The sequence below is a fragment of the Mytilus edulis genome, chromosome 11 (assembly GCF_963676685.1).
Source record: "Mytilus edulis chromosome 11, xbMytEdul2.2, whole genome shotgun sequence".
Classification (NCBI taxonomy): Eukaryota; Metazoa; Mollusca; class Bivalvia; order Mytilida; family Mytilidae; genus Mytilus; species Mytilus edulis.
Window position 1 is genome coordinate 14208274 of NC_092354.1, and position 14406 is coordinate 14222679.

A 14406-nucleotide genomic window follows, 5' to 3' on the forward strand; every position below is an offset into this window, starting at 1 on the left:
AAATAATCAATACATTAAAAAATAGATTAAAAATTACAATTTGTGTATAAATGCCGTTCTCTTTCCGAATTTATGAAACAACAGAGATGTGTGAACGGAGACCCATAGCCTATACGTTATCTTTTAAAGGGGAACCACATGTACATTGACTTGACCCCCCCCCCTTTTTTTTTTCTTTTCTTGGCGTTAATATGTTTTTCTTATTTCTCAATAATTTATGTAATTTCCCTTGATTACTAACTGTCATATATACTTATTTTCCTATCTAGATTACAACTAATATATATATAAAAGGGGGAGGGCCAATGAATTGTACTAAAATATGTCAAGTTACTGTACACCTACTCGTCGGTGAGTCCCAGATATGCAGAACCCAGTAGGATTGTCATTCGTTTTTGACACAAATTTGTGAAAACAAATAAAAGTCCTAAATAAAAAGTATATAGAAGATCTCGAATCCTGCAATAGTTCATTCCTGGGGTTCATTCAATTATGATGAACTGCGACAGTGACATACTCGGTTAAATGTGACAATTACATCAAAGAAATGTAAATAATCATGCATAATACTGTTTTGTAATTTCAAAAATCATTAATGACTACTAAGTGTTACAAAATTACCAATATAATCTTCTTTCTTCCTTTTTGATCCTTTGTCTTCAACTAACACGCGGTCAGAAGCGGGATTGAAATGCGATACCGGACGCGCACACGTGATGGATATCGGTCAGTGGGAGACGACTTATCTTCGTCAATATTTGTTTGACAAGCCTGAATTATTGTATTACTACCTTTTCTAGTCATTTTGACTATTTAATTCTCTCAGTGTAACCAGTTAATTAATGCATGTATGGGTAACATTAAATTTAAGAGTAAATTTTTTTTATTTTATTTTTACCAAAAACTTATGAAACACCAACTAAAGGTTTCGAGCGCCAATTTAAAGCTCTCGTCGTTCCTAGTTACATAATAACATTTAAAAAAGGCAAACAAACAAACTTAAACCAAAAAATAAAGTTTTGAATAGGTTCCACAATCAGTCTTGATGGGCTTTCAGGTGTACTAGCTATAGGAATTACTACAGGTTCAACAGGTATACTTGTTTGTTTTGTCTGATATGTTGACTTCTTTTTTATAAGTTTTTCAAGCTCTCTCACTCTTCTCTGTAACTTTCTGTGGTCGTCTTTTATTTCAAGGAAATCTTTGACAGTCACGTAACTGAAAGAGGAAAAACATTTATAAATAGGGCTGTGAATATGTGTAATTATCTGTACTATAAGTGTGTGTTTAATGTTCCCACTGTTGCATATTGCCATATATCCCAAGCCACCACAAAAAGAGTAAAATGTCACAAAACTACAGTAAAATAATTAAATGTTTAGTTTGAATCTGCCGCCTCTGTCTGTCTCCTACGTTGATCCTGAGCATGATCCGCAATTTCATCTTGGACTCCCGAAACGTTCCCAATGAACATCTATAGGACCATGGTGCAAAGAGCATGAGCAAATGTGTTCCCTTCTTTCGGACAATATGTCCTCTCCCATATACTTCCTTGTAGTTACCAAAGTTACGGAAACTATTTCTCCAGTTTCTGTAACATCATCTTCATTTGTTTCTTCTACCTGTACCTGTACTTCTCTTGGAACCGTCGAACAAATTCCATATGGACTTGGACTTGATGCGAATTCTTAATTCACATTTTGATTTAACACATATACATGTAGGTCATCTGGTTTATTATCTTCAACATGTTCTTATTTCAACATTTTTTTTATACTAGTACTCCTTCGAAATCTGGTTTTAACTTTCTAACGGTTCATTAATTGTTTCTTCTTGATCATCAATACCAAACTCAGAACTATCTGCATGAACTTCTATCAAATCTACAAATGTGTTATCTTCGTATAAGTTTCGGTTTTACACTGTTCCAAACTGAATAATACAGAAGTTTGGTATGGTTCCTTATAAAGTTTATATTTTGATAGCTTAGAAGCTGGAATTTGTGCAAAATTTCTGTCCCTTTCCAATATACCCTCCTTTTCCAGTGGCAGCCCAAATTTTCCCGACCATCATCCCGGATGGCCGTTACTACAAGACCTATCTATTGTATGTATTTTTATTTGTTCTCGACCTTAACATGCATGATAATTTGCCACTGGACGTTAAACAAACAACAATCAATCAATACTTCTGAACAAAGAATTCTAAACCGAGACTCAAGTCTATCACATTGAAATAATTGCTTATAAGAAAATTGTGTGTAACATATATCTACATAGGTTAAACCAGTATCAATTCCAATGGAACGGAAAAATTTACTTAATTATGCAGAGTAAGTGCAACTTCTGTCTTATCTACATATTGTTTGTTTTTGGGATACGATTGCTTTCAAGCAATCTGTAGACTTATACCATTGACTCAGGGCCATTCCCTTACGTCAACACGGAAAATCAGAATTAGGCAGTATCTATATTTAGTGTTTTTATAAATTTAGAAACACGTCAGAGGGAATTCCCCAGTTTTGATAAAATGCGAGAGTTCTCTGAATTCAGATAAAACATATTTCTGTCATATGGAGTTTTCTTATATGTCACCGTTATGAAACTGATATTTGATATTGTACTTCCACAAATAAAGGTCGTTTAATTAACATTTAATATACGTTGTTGCTTCAAATCACAAGTCTAGAGTTTGTTTAGGTAATTATGCGCATGCGTATAATTTTCTTGACTTCCAGGGGTATCAGATTGAATGGTTGCTCTGGATCCCCCACTCCATTGAATAATTTGAAACTCACGAGATCTTTTCTGTGTCTGTCTGCTAATGAGGGTTATTGTTGTTGAATAATTTTAAATCGTATGCATCATTTAAATTAAAATAAATGTAGTCCACATCGTAAAGGTGTAACTACAACACCCTTTTAGCCGAAATGAAGTCTTCCATATTATCGTTTCGAGTTGTCTCCCTTTCGTATGTAACTTCCTAAATACGATAAGTTAGAAATGGGGTTCCTCCTAGAATTAACGTAAGAAATAAGGTTATAAGATACGAAATGAAATACCTTCTCTCACTCTCAGTGACTGCTGTGGAAAGTAAACTGGGACTTGATAGTACAAAACTAAATTACAATAAGTACATTGTTCATACACTTGTATCGAGGGATTGGCTATTTTAAGAGTTGAGTAACTATTCAGATTACATTTTTTCATGTGTAGTTGAATTAGTTTTGAAAAATCAAAATAATACTATCCAGCCATACATGTGTCAATGAAAACAATGGCAATCGTATCCCTCGGAGCAATCTGCTCTTTGATTAAAACCAGAACTAATCTGTGTAGACAGATTAATGCTGTTCTGATATTTTAGACTGTCAGTAGGTGACAGTATTCAATATAATATCAATATACATGGATATGCATTCATCTATAAGTCTAAAAAGTATAGCATATGTACCAAACAATATATACAGGTATGCACGTAATGTCGTAAACCATAATATTCATTGAGCAAAGACACTTTTATTGATGCCGTAAAAGTTATTATAATTCTTATCCTATAAAATTCACATATCATTGTTCTCTATGGAACATTATTTGTTGAAGACACAATTATGAATGTTTCTGTCGAAATATAATTCTTTTCAGACTGGTTGTTGATGGGCAAATATACTTTTTTCTGACTTACCACTGATTTTACTTGTACCGGAAATTCTAGTTTGGTACCTTGACTATTAACAATTAATTTCAAAAACCAATGAGAAGACAACGGTAGGCCTTTAAGGTCGTCTTTGTTTTCGAGCTAACTGTTGTATGGACCAAATAGGAACTTGAATAAATTGGTTGGAAACGGAATAGATATTATGTTGTTATTTGATGAAAGGGCGTGCTTGAATGGCTTTTTCTAATATATCAGAATATGCTATTAAGCACTCTTCTGATACTTCTGATTGTTTAAAATTCTCTTTCCTATTGAAATATTAACAGAAAATAATACTAATAACCAAAAACATATTGTTAAAATTACTTAAATGTTCAGTCCGCATCGTTCGCCTCCATCTGTCTCCTATGTTGATTCTGAGCATGAGACGCAATTTCATCTTGGATTCCGTCAAACGTTCCCAATCTACATATATAGGATCATGGTGCAAAGAGGATGAACAAATTTGATCTCTTCTTTCTGAAAATATGTTCCCTCTCTGCATACCTTCTTGTAGTTACCAAAAATATGGACACTATTTCTCCAGGTTCTGTAATATCCTCTCCATTTGTTTCATCTACCTGTACATGTACTTCTTTTGGAACCGTAGAACGAATTCCTTGTGGGCCTGGACTTAGTTCGAATTCTTGGTTCACATTTTGACTTAGCCGATATACACGTAGTTCATCTGGTTTATTATCCTCTTCATGTTCTTTTTTCAACATTTTTTCTATGTTATACTCCTACGAAATCTGGTTTAAACTTTCTAATATATCATCCATTGTTTCTGCTTGATCATCGATACGTAAACCACGGAAAGGAGGTGAATTCGTTGGAGGTAAAATCAAGAAATATTTACAACACCAAGGCTTAAAACATTTCACAAGTCAGAATGAAAATAAAGCATCACAGGTATGGGGAGGGTTGAGATCCATCTTGCATGTTTAACCCCGCAAAATTCTGTAAGAAGGTGCATGTCCCAAGAGGCGGATCTGGAAATTTTCACTATTGAGGACCCGCTCTGGTGAGTGGCCATGCTTCGGTGATTACCCACTAGTATATAATTAACCATTTTTCCAAGTAAAGGGAGTGGCCCCGGTCACCCCCTTAATTCCGACTGTGGCCCCAATATCAAGTCCGAGCCTGCAATTCAGTAGTTGCGTTTGTTGATGTGCTGCATATTTGTTTTTCGTTTATTGAAGTATTTTTCGGATATAAAAAAAAAGATATAAAGAAATCGAATGAAAAAGGAATTTATTTTTTTTATCAAAAAATCAAATTCCTGATATCAATAATAATTTTTTTTTATATTTATATCAGAAAATCATCTTGTTGATATTTGAAAATATACTTCATTGTTTGATTTTTTTATATCAAACAATAGGGAATAAATATAAAAACGGCCCCTCATACTTATTCAACGTCTTGTGCTATCAAAGAAAGCTAAATTGTATAGATTATAAAATTTAGAAAGGAAATGGGGAATGTGTCAAAGCGACAACAACCCGACCAAAGAGATGACAACAGCCGAATTGTTTACAAAACCTAGAAGATATCGATAGTTTGACCATTGACCGCTGACAAAGGTGTTATTGACTGCAATTTGGGTTTAGGTAGCAATAAACAGTTAGGAAAAAATACTTAAGTTTGCCCTTATGAATTTTACCATCCCCTTTTCATTGCTTTCTTGCAATATCAAGCTTACTGTTTGTGTCATATATGGGCATATGTATGTAATCAGAATCTTACATAGATTTTATATCCAGTATATAAAATGGTAAAATATAATTTCTTTTTGGTGTATCCATGGCAACAATCTGCATTTATTTGTTATAAAATTTTGCAAAAAGGGGGGAAAGATGTCACATATTTCCCCAAAATTTGGCTAAAAGTAGAATTTCAATCGCTTGAAGTAATACCTTTTCTGAAACTGTGTACATATATTATTCAGCAAATCCAATGAAAATCATATGTCTTTCGTCTCATTTTTTTGTAAAATTGCGTCAAAAACTTCGTGTAGAAAAAGAGTGTTTGTAAACAGTACATTAATTTCTGGACCGATGGCCGGTCTAGCTATGAAAATACGGATTGTCAAACAGAAAACAGCCCATAAAACATGTAAAAAATAATCTTGATGCACTTATAAACCATCTTTGAAGGCTAAATTAGCACTCATCTGTCTAAAAATGAATTTTATTACACAATAACTTTCCTATTTGAAAAATCCACCGGGGCCAAAATGCGAAACTAAACTCCTAACTGTGTATTGCTACCTTAACATGGCCTGACTTGGATTGAACACCAATTGCCCTCCGTTGTAATACGGAATTTAACTTTCAATGTTATCAATTAAAAATCATACATACAAACAAAGTCAATAACATAAATCTTTAGTCACAACTATTGTCACCGATTATATGCATAATTGAGGATCCTGTCACGAAAATATGTCTCCGACTCCAGGAACTGCACCTTTATATGTGCTGTTCTGTGAAGTTTGTGTTAATCATGTTGCACTCAGTTGAATGGTCTTCTGTTGATCCATTAATGCCCGGATGTATAGGTACTCTCCGTCTGGTTGATGAAGATGCAGATCGAATCCGATTCCGGTTATTGAACTGTCGGCTATGATGTCGAATTGAGGCTCGGTGTCATTCGCCACCATGTTGATGCTCCGTTTGCTTGAGTTTTCTTTACAAATGTCTTCTCTACTGACTTTTAACATATTTTCTTGTCCTTGCGGATTATTGAATGTTTTATGTCTTCTAATGTCCATCAAAGACAACGATTCAGTGCGGTTGAATCCCTTCTTTAAAATTTGTCTGCAGTATTTTCATCTAGATTTTTTACGGTTGGTTGCCCACGCTTGCACCTTCTCGATATGCGCCATTTCTAATAGTAATCTGCATAAAACCTTGAATAACACAACTCCAAAATTGGTAAGGTCGAATGAAGCATTTATATGGGCTTCCGTGAATTTAAAACCTTTGTTAACAAAGATAAAAAAAAAAAAAAAAAAAAGAAAGGAAGAAAGAAAGAGCCAATAATAACACGAAAATACGTAAACGAGCATAAAAATTTCAATAAAGACTTTCACAATTGCAGGAACGATAATTCTATCACAACTTACATCACAAACATATATGGCTTGCTGGATATTGTTCATCTGTAAGGACTGTCACGAATCTATCATATTAGACGTGTTTAGTAAAGTCGATACTAATCATTAGATGTGAATTTGGAATCAATTACGTGGCATATTGAAGATAATTACAACCATACATACGATATCTTAAGTGTTTAATTAAAGAATGCTAAGAAAAGGCAAATATTATTCTTCTGAGGGCAAAAATGGGAAGAGGAAAGGGGGGAGGGGGTCATTTTTATTTCTTGCCAAAAATTAAGGGCACAAGACATTTGTCACGAATTAACTCCATGTGGACACAAACTATTTTTGTCTCACAACAAGTCCATCACACGATTCAACTATTTGATTTAGTTCGTTCCTCTGGTGTCTCCATAAAATTCCAACGACCCTAAATGTTATCGATTTCATTCATTACTGCGGAGATTTTGCCATTTTTTTCCATCATGTTCATACTCAGCATCCAATGTGGTAGCTACAACGTAACCATACAGATACAATGGCGGGAAAAGAGCCTCTATAAGAAACAATTTAGAATCTGCTTAAATTTTTTATGACCTTTTTGATGATACATTGGATTTTATAATCTTCTATATATATAATAAGAAGAGTTGATGTTATGTGACAAAATATAATATCTCATCCTGTTCCGTAGGGGAAAAAACACCCCCCCCCCAAAAAAAAACAAGAATGCTTAACAAAAATGACAGAGCCTATTAATAGACACCGGCAAAATATAAAAAGGAAGTTCAATACCACAAAAGGAAGGTTGTGATTGATTATGGGGGTTATGATCCCAAAGGGTAAGAAATTAGGGGCAAAAAGGGGCCCAAATAAGCATTTTTATAGTTACCAGTCTATAACTTGTGTTGAAGTGTATAAATATCTATAACTTGTGTTGAAGTGTATAAATATCTATAACTTGTGTTGAAGTGTATAAATATCTCTTAAACTATACCACACGTTTTCATACTACAAAGGAATGGTTAGAGGGAGTATGGCTCAAATCAGTTAGCAATTAGGGGCAAAAAGGGGGGAAACAAGGGTTTTTCTATATAAAGGACAATTTAAAAGCAGTGTATGGGAGGTAACCCAATTCCATTTTAAAGAATACTGTTATGTATAAAGGACAATTTAAACAATTTAAAAGCAGTGTTAGGGAGGTAGGCCAATTCCATTTTAAGCAGGAGCAGGATCTGCTTACCCTTCCGGAGCACCTGCGATCACCCCTAGTTTTTGTTGGGGTTCGTGTTGTTTATTCTTTAGTTTTCTATGTTATGTCATGTGTACTATTGTTTGTCTTTTTCATTTTTAGCCATGGCGTCAGTTTATTTTAGATTTATGAGTTTGACTGTCCCTTTGGTATCTTTCGTCCCTCTTTTAAAGAATACTTTTATGTATATATGTTTGATTACCTCCCTTACATTGCTTGAAAATTATGTATTAAGATGATTAGCTGTAAATTTATTCTTAGTAGTTACTATTAATAAATATTAAATTTAACCATGACTATAATATTTGAAAAAAAGTGGGGATGAGGGGTTGGGGTGTTGAATAAGAATTTGTAAAGGGGGCACTGTTTTTCTCATTTCAGATTTCAGAAATTAAAAAGAAAATTTTTTTTTTTGAAGGATTAATATTCTACAGCATAGTGTTTTGCTAAAAAGCAAAAAGAAATTTTTAAGTTTCATTTAATTCACATTTATTCTGTGTCAGAAACCTAAGCTATGTCAACTAATAAAATCACAATCCAAATTCAGAGCTTCAAGCTTCCAAGCTTGATTGTTATGTCCATACTTGTCGACCTCTGCGGTTGTATAAAGCTGCGCCCTGTGGAGCACCTGGTTTTCTAGGAGTTACGCCCCCTTTAACGTATTTGTTTCAATATACTACTGCAACAGTTTGTCATCGCAACTCCTCTGATACCACACAACAGAATTTCATGAAACGGTCAAGATAATCGTCGTGTCCGTCGATTATGCTGCCCCATTTGTTAAAAAGTCATGGTCACTGATGAGGGTGGACTCAACAACTGAATGATAGATACATACATGACATAACATGTGTAAAATGTTTTGTTCTTTTGTTGTTTTTTAGCTCACTTGGCCCACAGGGCCAGGCCATTCAACCAAGATGGCCGCCATGGCTAAAAATAGAACATAGGGGTAAAATGCAGTTTTTGGCTTATAACTCAAAAACCAAAGCATTAATTTTCAGATGAATTGGACAAACCGTTGTTGGGTTGCTGCCCCTGAATTGGTAATTTTAAGGAAATTTTGCTATTTTTGGTTATTATCTAGAATATTATTATAGATAGCAATAAACTGTAAACAGCAATATTGTTCAACAAAGTAAGATTTCCAAATAAGTCAACATGACCGAAATGGTCAGTTGACCCCTTTAGGAGTTATTGCTCTTTATAGTCAATTTTTAACAATTTTTCGTAAATCTTAGTTATCTTTTACAAACATCTTCTCCTCTGAAACTACTTAGCCAAATTAATCCAAACTTGGCCACAATCATCTTTAGGGTATCTAGTTTAAAAAATGTGTCCGGTGACCCGGCAAACCAACCAAGATGGCCGCCATGGCTAAAAATAGAACATAGGGATACAATGCAGTTTGTAGCTTATAACTCAAAAACCAAAGCATTTAGAGCAAATCTGACATGGGGTAAAATTGTTTATCAGGTCAAAATCTATCTGCCCAGAAATTTTCAGGTATATCGGACAACCCGATGTTGGGTTGCTGCACCTGAATTGGTAATTTTAAGGAAATTTTACTGTTTTTGGTTATCTTGAATATTATTATAGATAGAGATAAACTGTAAACAGCAATAATGTTCAGCAAAATTAGATTTACAAATAAGTCATAACCATTTTTCGTAAATCTTAGTAATCTTTTACAAAAATCTTCTCTGAAACAACTAGGCCAAATTAATCCAAACTTGGCCACAATAATCTTTGGGGTATGTAGTTTATAAATGTGTCCGATGACCCGGCCATCCAACCAAGATGGCCGCCATGGCTAAAAATAGAACATAGGGGTTAAATGCAGTTTTTGGCCTCTAACTCAAAAACAAAAGCATTTAGAGCAAATCTGACAGGGGTAAAATTGTTTAACAGGTCAAGATCTATCTGCCCTACAATTTTTAGGTATATCGGACAATCCGATGTTGGGTTGCTGCACCTGAATTGGTAATTTTAAGGAAATTTTACTGTTTTTGGTTATTATCTTGAATATTATTATAGATAGAGATAAACTGTAAACAGCAATAATGTTCAGCAAAATAAGATTTACAAATAAGTCAACATGACCAAAATGGTCAAATGATCCCTTAAGGAGTAATTGCCCTTTATAGTCAATTTATAACCATTTTTCGTAAATCTAAGTTATCTTTTACAAAAATATTCTCCTCTGAAACAACTAGGCCAAATTAATCCAAACTTGGCCACAATCATCTTTGGGGTATCTAGTTTAAAAAAATATGTCCGGTGACCTGGCCATTCAACCAAGATGGCCGCCATGGCTAAAAATAGAACATAGGGGTAAAATGCAGTTTTTGGCTTATAACTCAAAAACCAAAGCATTAATTTTCAGATGAATTGGACAAACCGTTGTTGGGTTGCTGCCCCTGAATTGGTAATTTTAAGGAAATTTTGCTTTTTGGTTATTATCTAGAATATTATTATAGATAGCAATAAACTGTAAACAGCAATATTGTTCAACAAAGTAAGATTTCCAAATAAGTCAACATGACCGAAATGGTCAGTTGACCCCTTTAGGAGTTATTGCTCTTTATAGTCAATTTTTAACAATTTTTCGTAAATCTTAGTTATCTTTTACAAACATCTTCTCCTCTGAAACTACTTAGCCAAATTAATCCAAACTTGGCCACAATCATCTTTAGGGTATCTTGTTTAAAAGATGTGTCCAGTGACCCGGCCATCCAAGCAAGATGGCCGCCAAGGGTTAAAAATAGAACATAGGGGTAAAATGCAGTTTTTGGCTTATAACTCAATAACCAAAGCATTAAGAGCAAATCTGACATGGGTTAAAATTGTTAATAAGGTCAAGATCTATCTGCCCTGAAATTTTCAGATGAATCGGACATTTCGTTGTTGGGTTGCTGCACCTGAATTGGTAATTTTAAGGAAATTTTGCTGTTTTTGGTTATTATCTAGAATATTATTATAGATAGAGATAAACTGTAAACAGCAATTATGTTCAGCAAAGTAAGATTTACAAATAAGTCAACATGACCGAAATGGTCAATTGACCCCCTAAGGAGTTATTGTCCTGTACAGTCAATTTTTAACAATTTTCCACTGAAACTACTGGGCCAAGTTCATTATAGATAGAGATAATTGTAAGCAGCAAGAATGTTCAGTAAAGTAAGATGTACAAACACATCACCATCATCAAAACACAATTTTGTGATAAATCCATCTGCGTCCTTTGTTTAATATTCACATAGACCAAGGTGAGCGACACATGCTCTTTAGAGCCTCTAGTTTATGAATCCCCAAGGGTGACTGGGGTATAGAAATATGGTCACTTGGACTTCTCCCGACCGGCAGTAAAACGCTTGCTGAAGTGGGGCGTCCGTTTGGCTGTGCGGGATGTATCAAGTTCGCAGTAACGTCCGGTCAGATTGGGGACGTTAAATCCGATGCCTCGTGTAAAGAGAGTGCCACGCTCTTTGCACGTTAAGAACCCTTACAACAACTCTTTGAGGGGTCCGTAGGTGGCCTGTTGCAAGGCAAAATTTCTGTCCCTATCCAATATATCCTCATTTTCCAGTGGCAGTCCAAATTTCCCCGACCATCATCCTATATGGCCTCTATTATAACAACCTACATATTGTATTTATTATGAACTTGTTCTCGTCCTGAATATGCATGAAATATTTGCTACTGGACGTTAAGCAACCAACAATCAATCAATCTAGTTTATGATGTATTGTAAAATTATTTTGTTGATTAATGAATGCCTTCAACCCCATTGGGGTATAAATGTGCATTTATTCAATAAACATTATAATAGTTCACGTTTCTCAACAAGAGGCTCTCAAGAGCCTGAATCGCTCACCTTAATTTTTTTGGTTAAATCTCTCATCAATGATTATTTTGGCTCTTCAATTTATTTAAATGTTCTTTGAATCGTCCTATTTTTCTTCAAAAGCAAAAAAAAATCATTTTCTCCTATGTTCTATTTTAGCCATAGGAGCTATGTTTCTGACATACAAGGAAATGAAATATAAAATTTATACTAGATACTCTGAAACTCATTTAGCCTACGTTTGGCTGAAATTGATACAGCAGTTTCAAAGGAGAAGATTTTTTAAAGTAAGTCAACATGATGAACAAATTGTGAAAAAAGTCTTTAAAGGGCAATAACTCCTTAAGGGGTCAATTGACAATTTTGGTCAAATTGACTTATTTGTTGATCTTACTTTGCTTAACATTTTTGCTATGAACAGTTTATCTGTATCTATAATAATATTCAAGATAATAACCAAAAACTGCAAAATTTCTTTAAAATCATCAATTCAGGGACATTATACCTGAAAAACCAGTTACCCAATTCGGCTGAAAATTTCAGGACAGGTAGACCTTGACCTAATAAATACTTTAACTTCTTGTCTTATTTGCTCTAAATGCTGGAGTTTTTGAGATATAAGCCAAAAACTGCATTTTACCCTGTGTTCTATTTTTAGCCATGACGGCCATGTTTTTTGACGAAATAATAAATAAAGCACAAACTTTATTTTATACACCCTACTGATCATTCAGTTGAAGTTTGGTTGAATTTGGTTTAGTAGTTTTAGAGGAGAAGATTTTTTAAAGTTAGCAAATATGATGAACAAATTGTGAAAAATTGTCATTAAAGGACAATAACCCCTTACGGGGTCATTTGACAATTTTGGTCATATTAACTTATTTGTAGATCTTACTTTGCTGATCATTTTTGCTGTTTACAGTTTATCTTTATCTATAATAATATTCAAGATAATGACCAAAAACTGCAAAATTTCCTTAAAATTTCCAATTAAGTGGCAGCAACCCAACAATGGTTTGTTTGATTCATCTTTAAATTTCAGGGCTGATAGATCTTGACCTAATGAACATTTATACCCCATGTCAGATTTGCTCTAAATGCTTTCGTTTTTGAGATATAAGCCAAAAACTGCATTTGACCCCTATGTTCTATTTTAAGTAACGGCGGCCATGTTTTTTGACGGATCAAAAATCAAAGCACACACTTTGTGCAGGATAATCTAAGGAACAATCATGCTAAGTTTCATTCTAATCCATTCAGTAGTTTCACAGGAGAAGATTTTTTAAAGTTAGCAAATATGATGAACAAATTGTGAAAAATTGTCATTAAAGGACAATAACCCCTTAAGGAGTCAATTGAAAATTTTGGTCATATTAACTTATTTGTAGATCTTACTTTGCTGATCATTTTTGCTGTTTACAGTTTATCTTTATCTATAATAATATTCAAGATAATGACCAAAAACTGCAAAATTTCCTTGAAATTACCAATTAAGTGGCAGCAACCCAACAATGGTTTGTTTGATTCATCTGAAAATTTCAGGGCTGATAGATCTTGACCTAATGAACATTTTTACCCCATGTCAGATTTGCTCTAAATGCTTTCGTTTTTGAGATATAAGCCAAAAACTGCATTTGACCCCTATGTTCTATTTTAAGTAACGGCGGCCATGTTTTTTTACGGATCAAAAATCGAAGTAGTTTCAGAGGAGAAGATGTTTGAAAAATTGTTAACGACGACAGACGACGACGACGGACGCCAAGTAATGAGAAAAGCTCACATGGCCTTTTAGGCCAGGTGAGCTAAAAATGCAATTCTTAACGAATACCTGTCTTCTCTCAAAATATCATTCTTTACTAATACAATCTTCTCTAAAAATACAATTCTGTACTAATACAAGTCTTCTATCAAAATGTTCCCTCTTTACTAATACAAGTCTTCTCTCAAAATATAATTCTGTACTAATACATGTCTTCTATCAAAATAAAATTCAGTACTAATAATGTGCAAATAAGTTAATATGACCAAAATTGTCAATTGACCTCATAAGTAGTTATTGCCCTTTAAAACATTGTTTCATAATATTTTCATCTAGTTTGCCTCCCTTTAAAAAAATTTCTCCTGTGAACCTGCTGAATCAATGTCAGCCAAACTTGAGCTGAATGAGTTTTAGAGTATAAATTATTTTATGTAATTTCCTTGTACTTCGAGAAACTATGGCTTATATGGGACATAGGGGTACTATTCATAAGCTTTTGACGAAAATATGACCAATACAAAGAAAGTATACATGGCAAACCGCAAACCATTACAGGTGAGAGCCTCTTGTTTCACGAAAAACAGAAATGCCTACTGTTTCTTGCAATAATTCTGCAGCATTTTTATGATATGCACTGAGAAAAAGCGCTATGTATTGAAATACATAGATTTATATTTTATGTATTTGAATTTTTGCAAAAGATCATCACATATATATTTATTTTTTTTTGGGGGGGGGGGGGAATT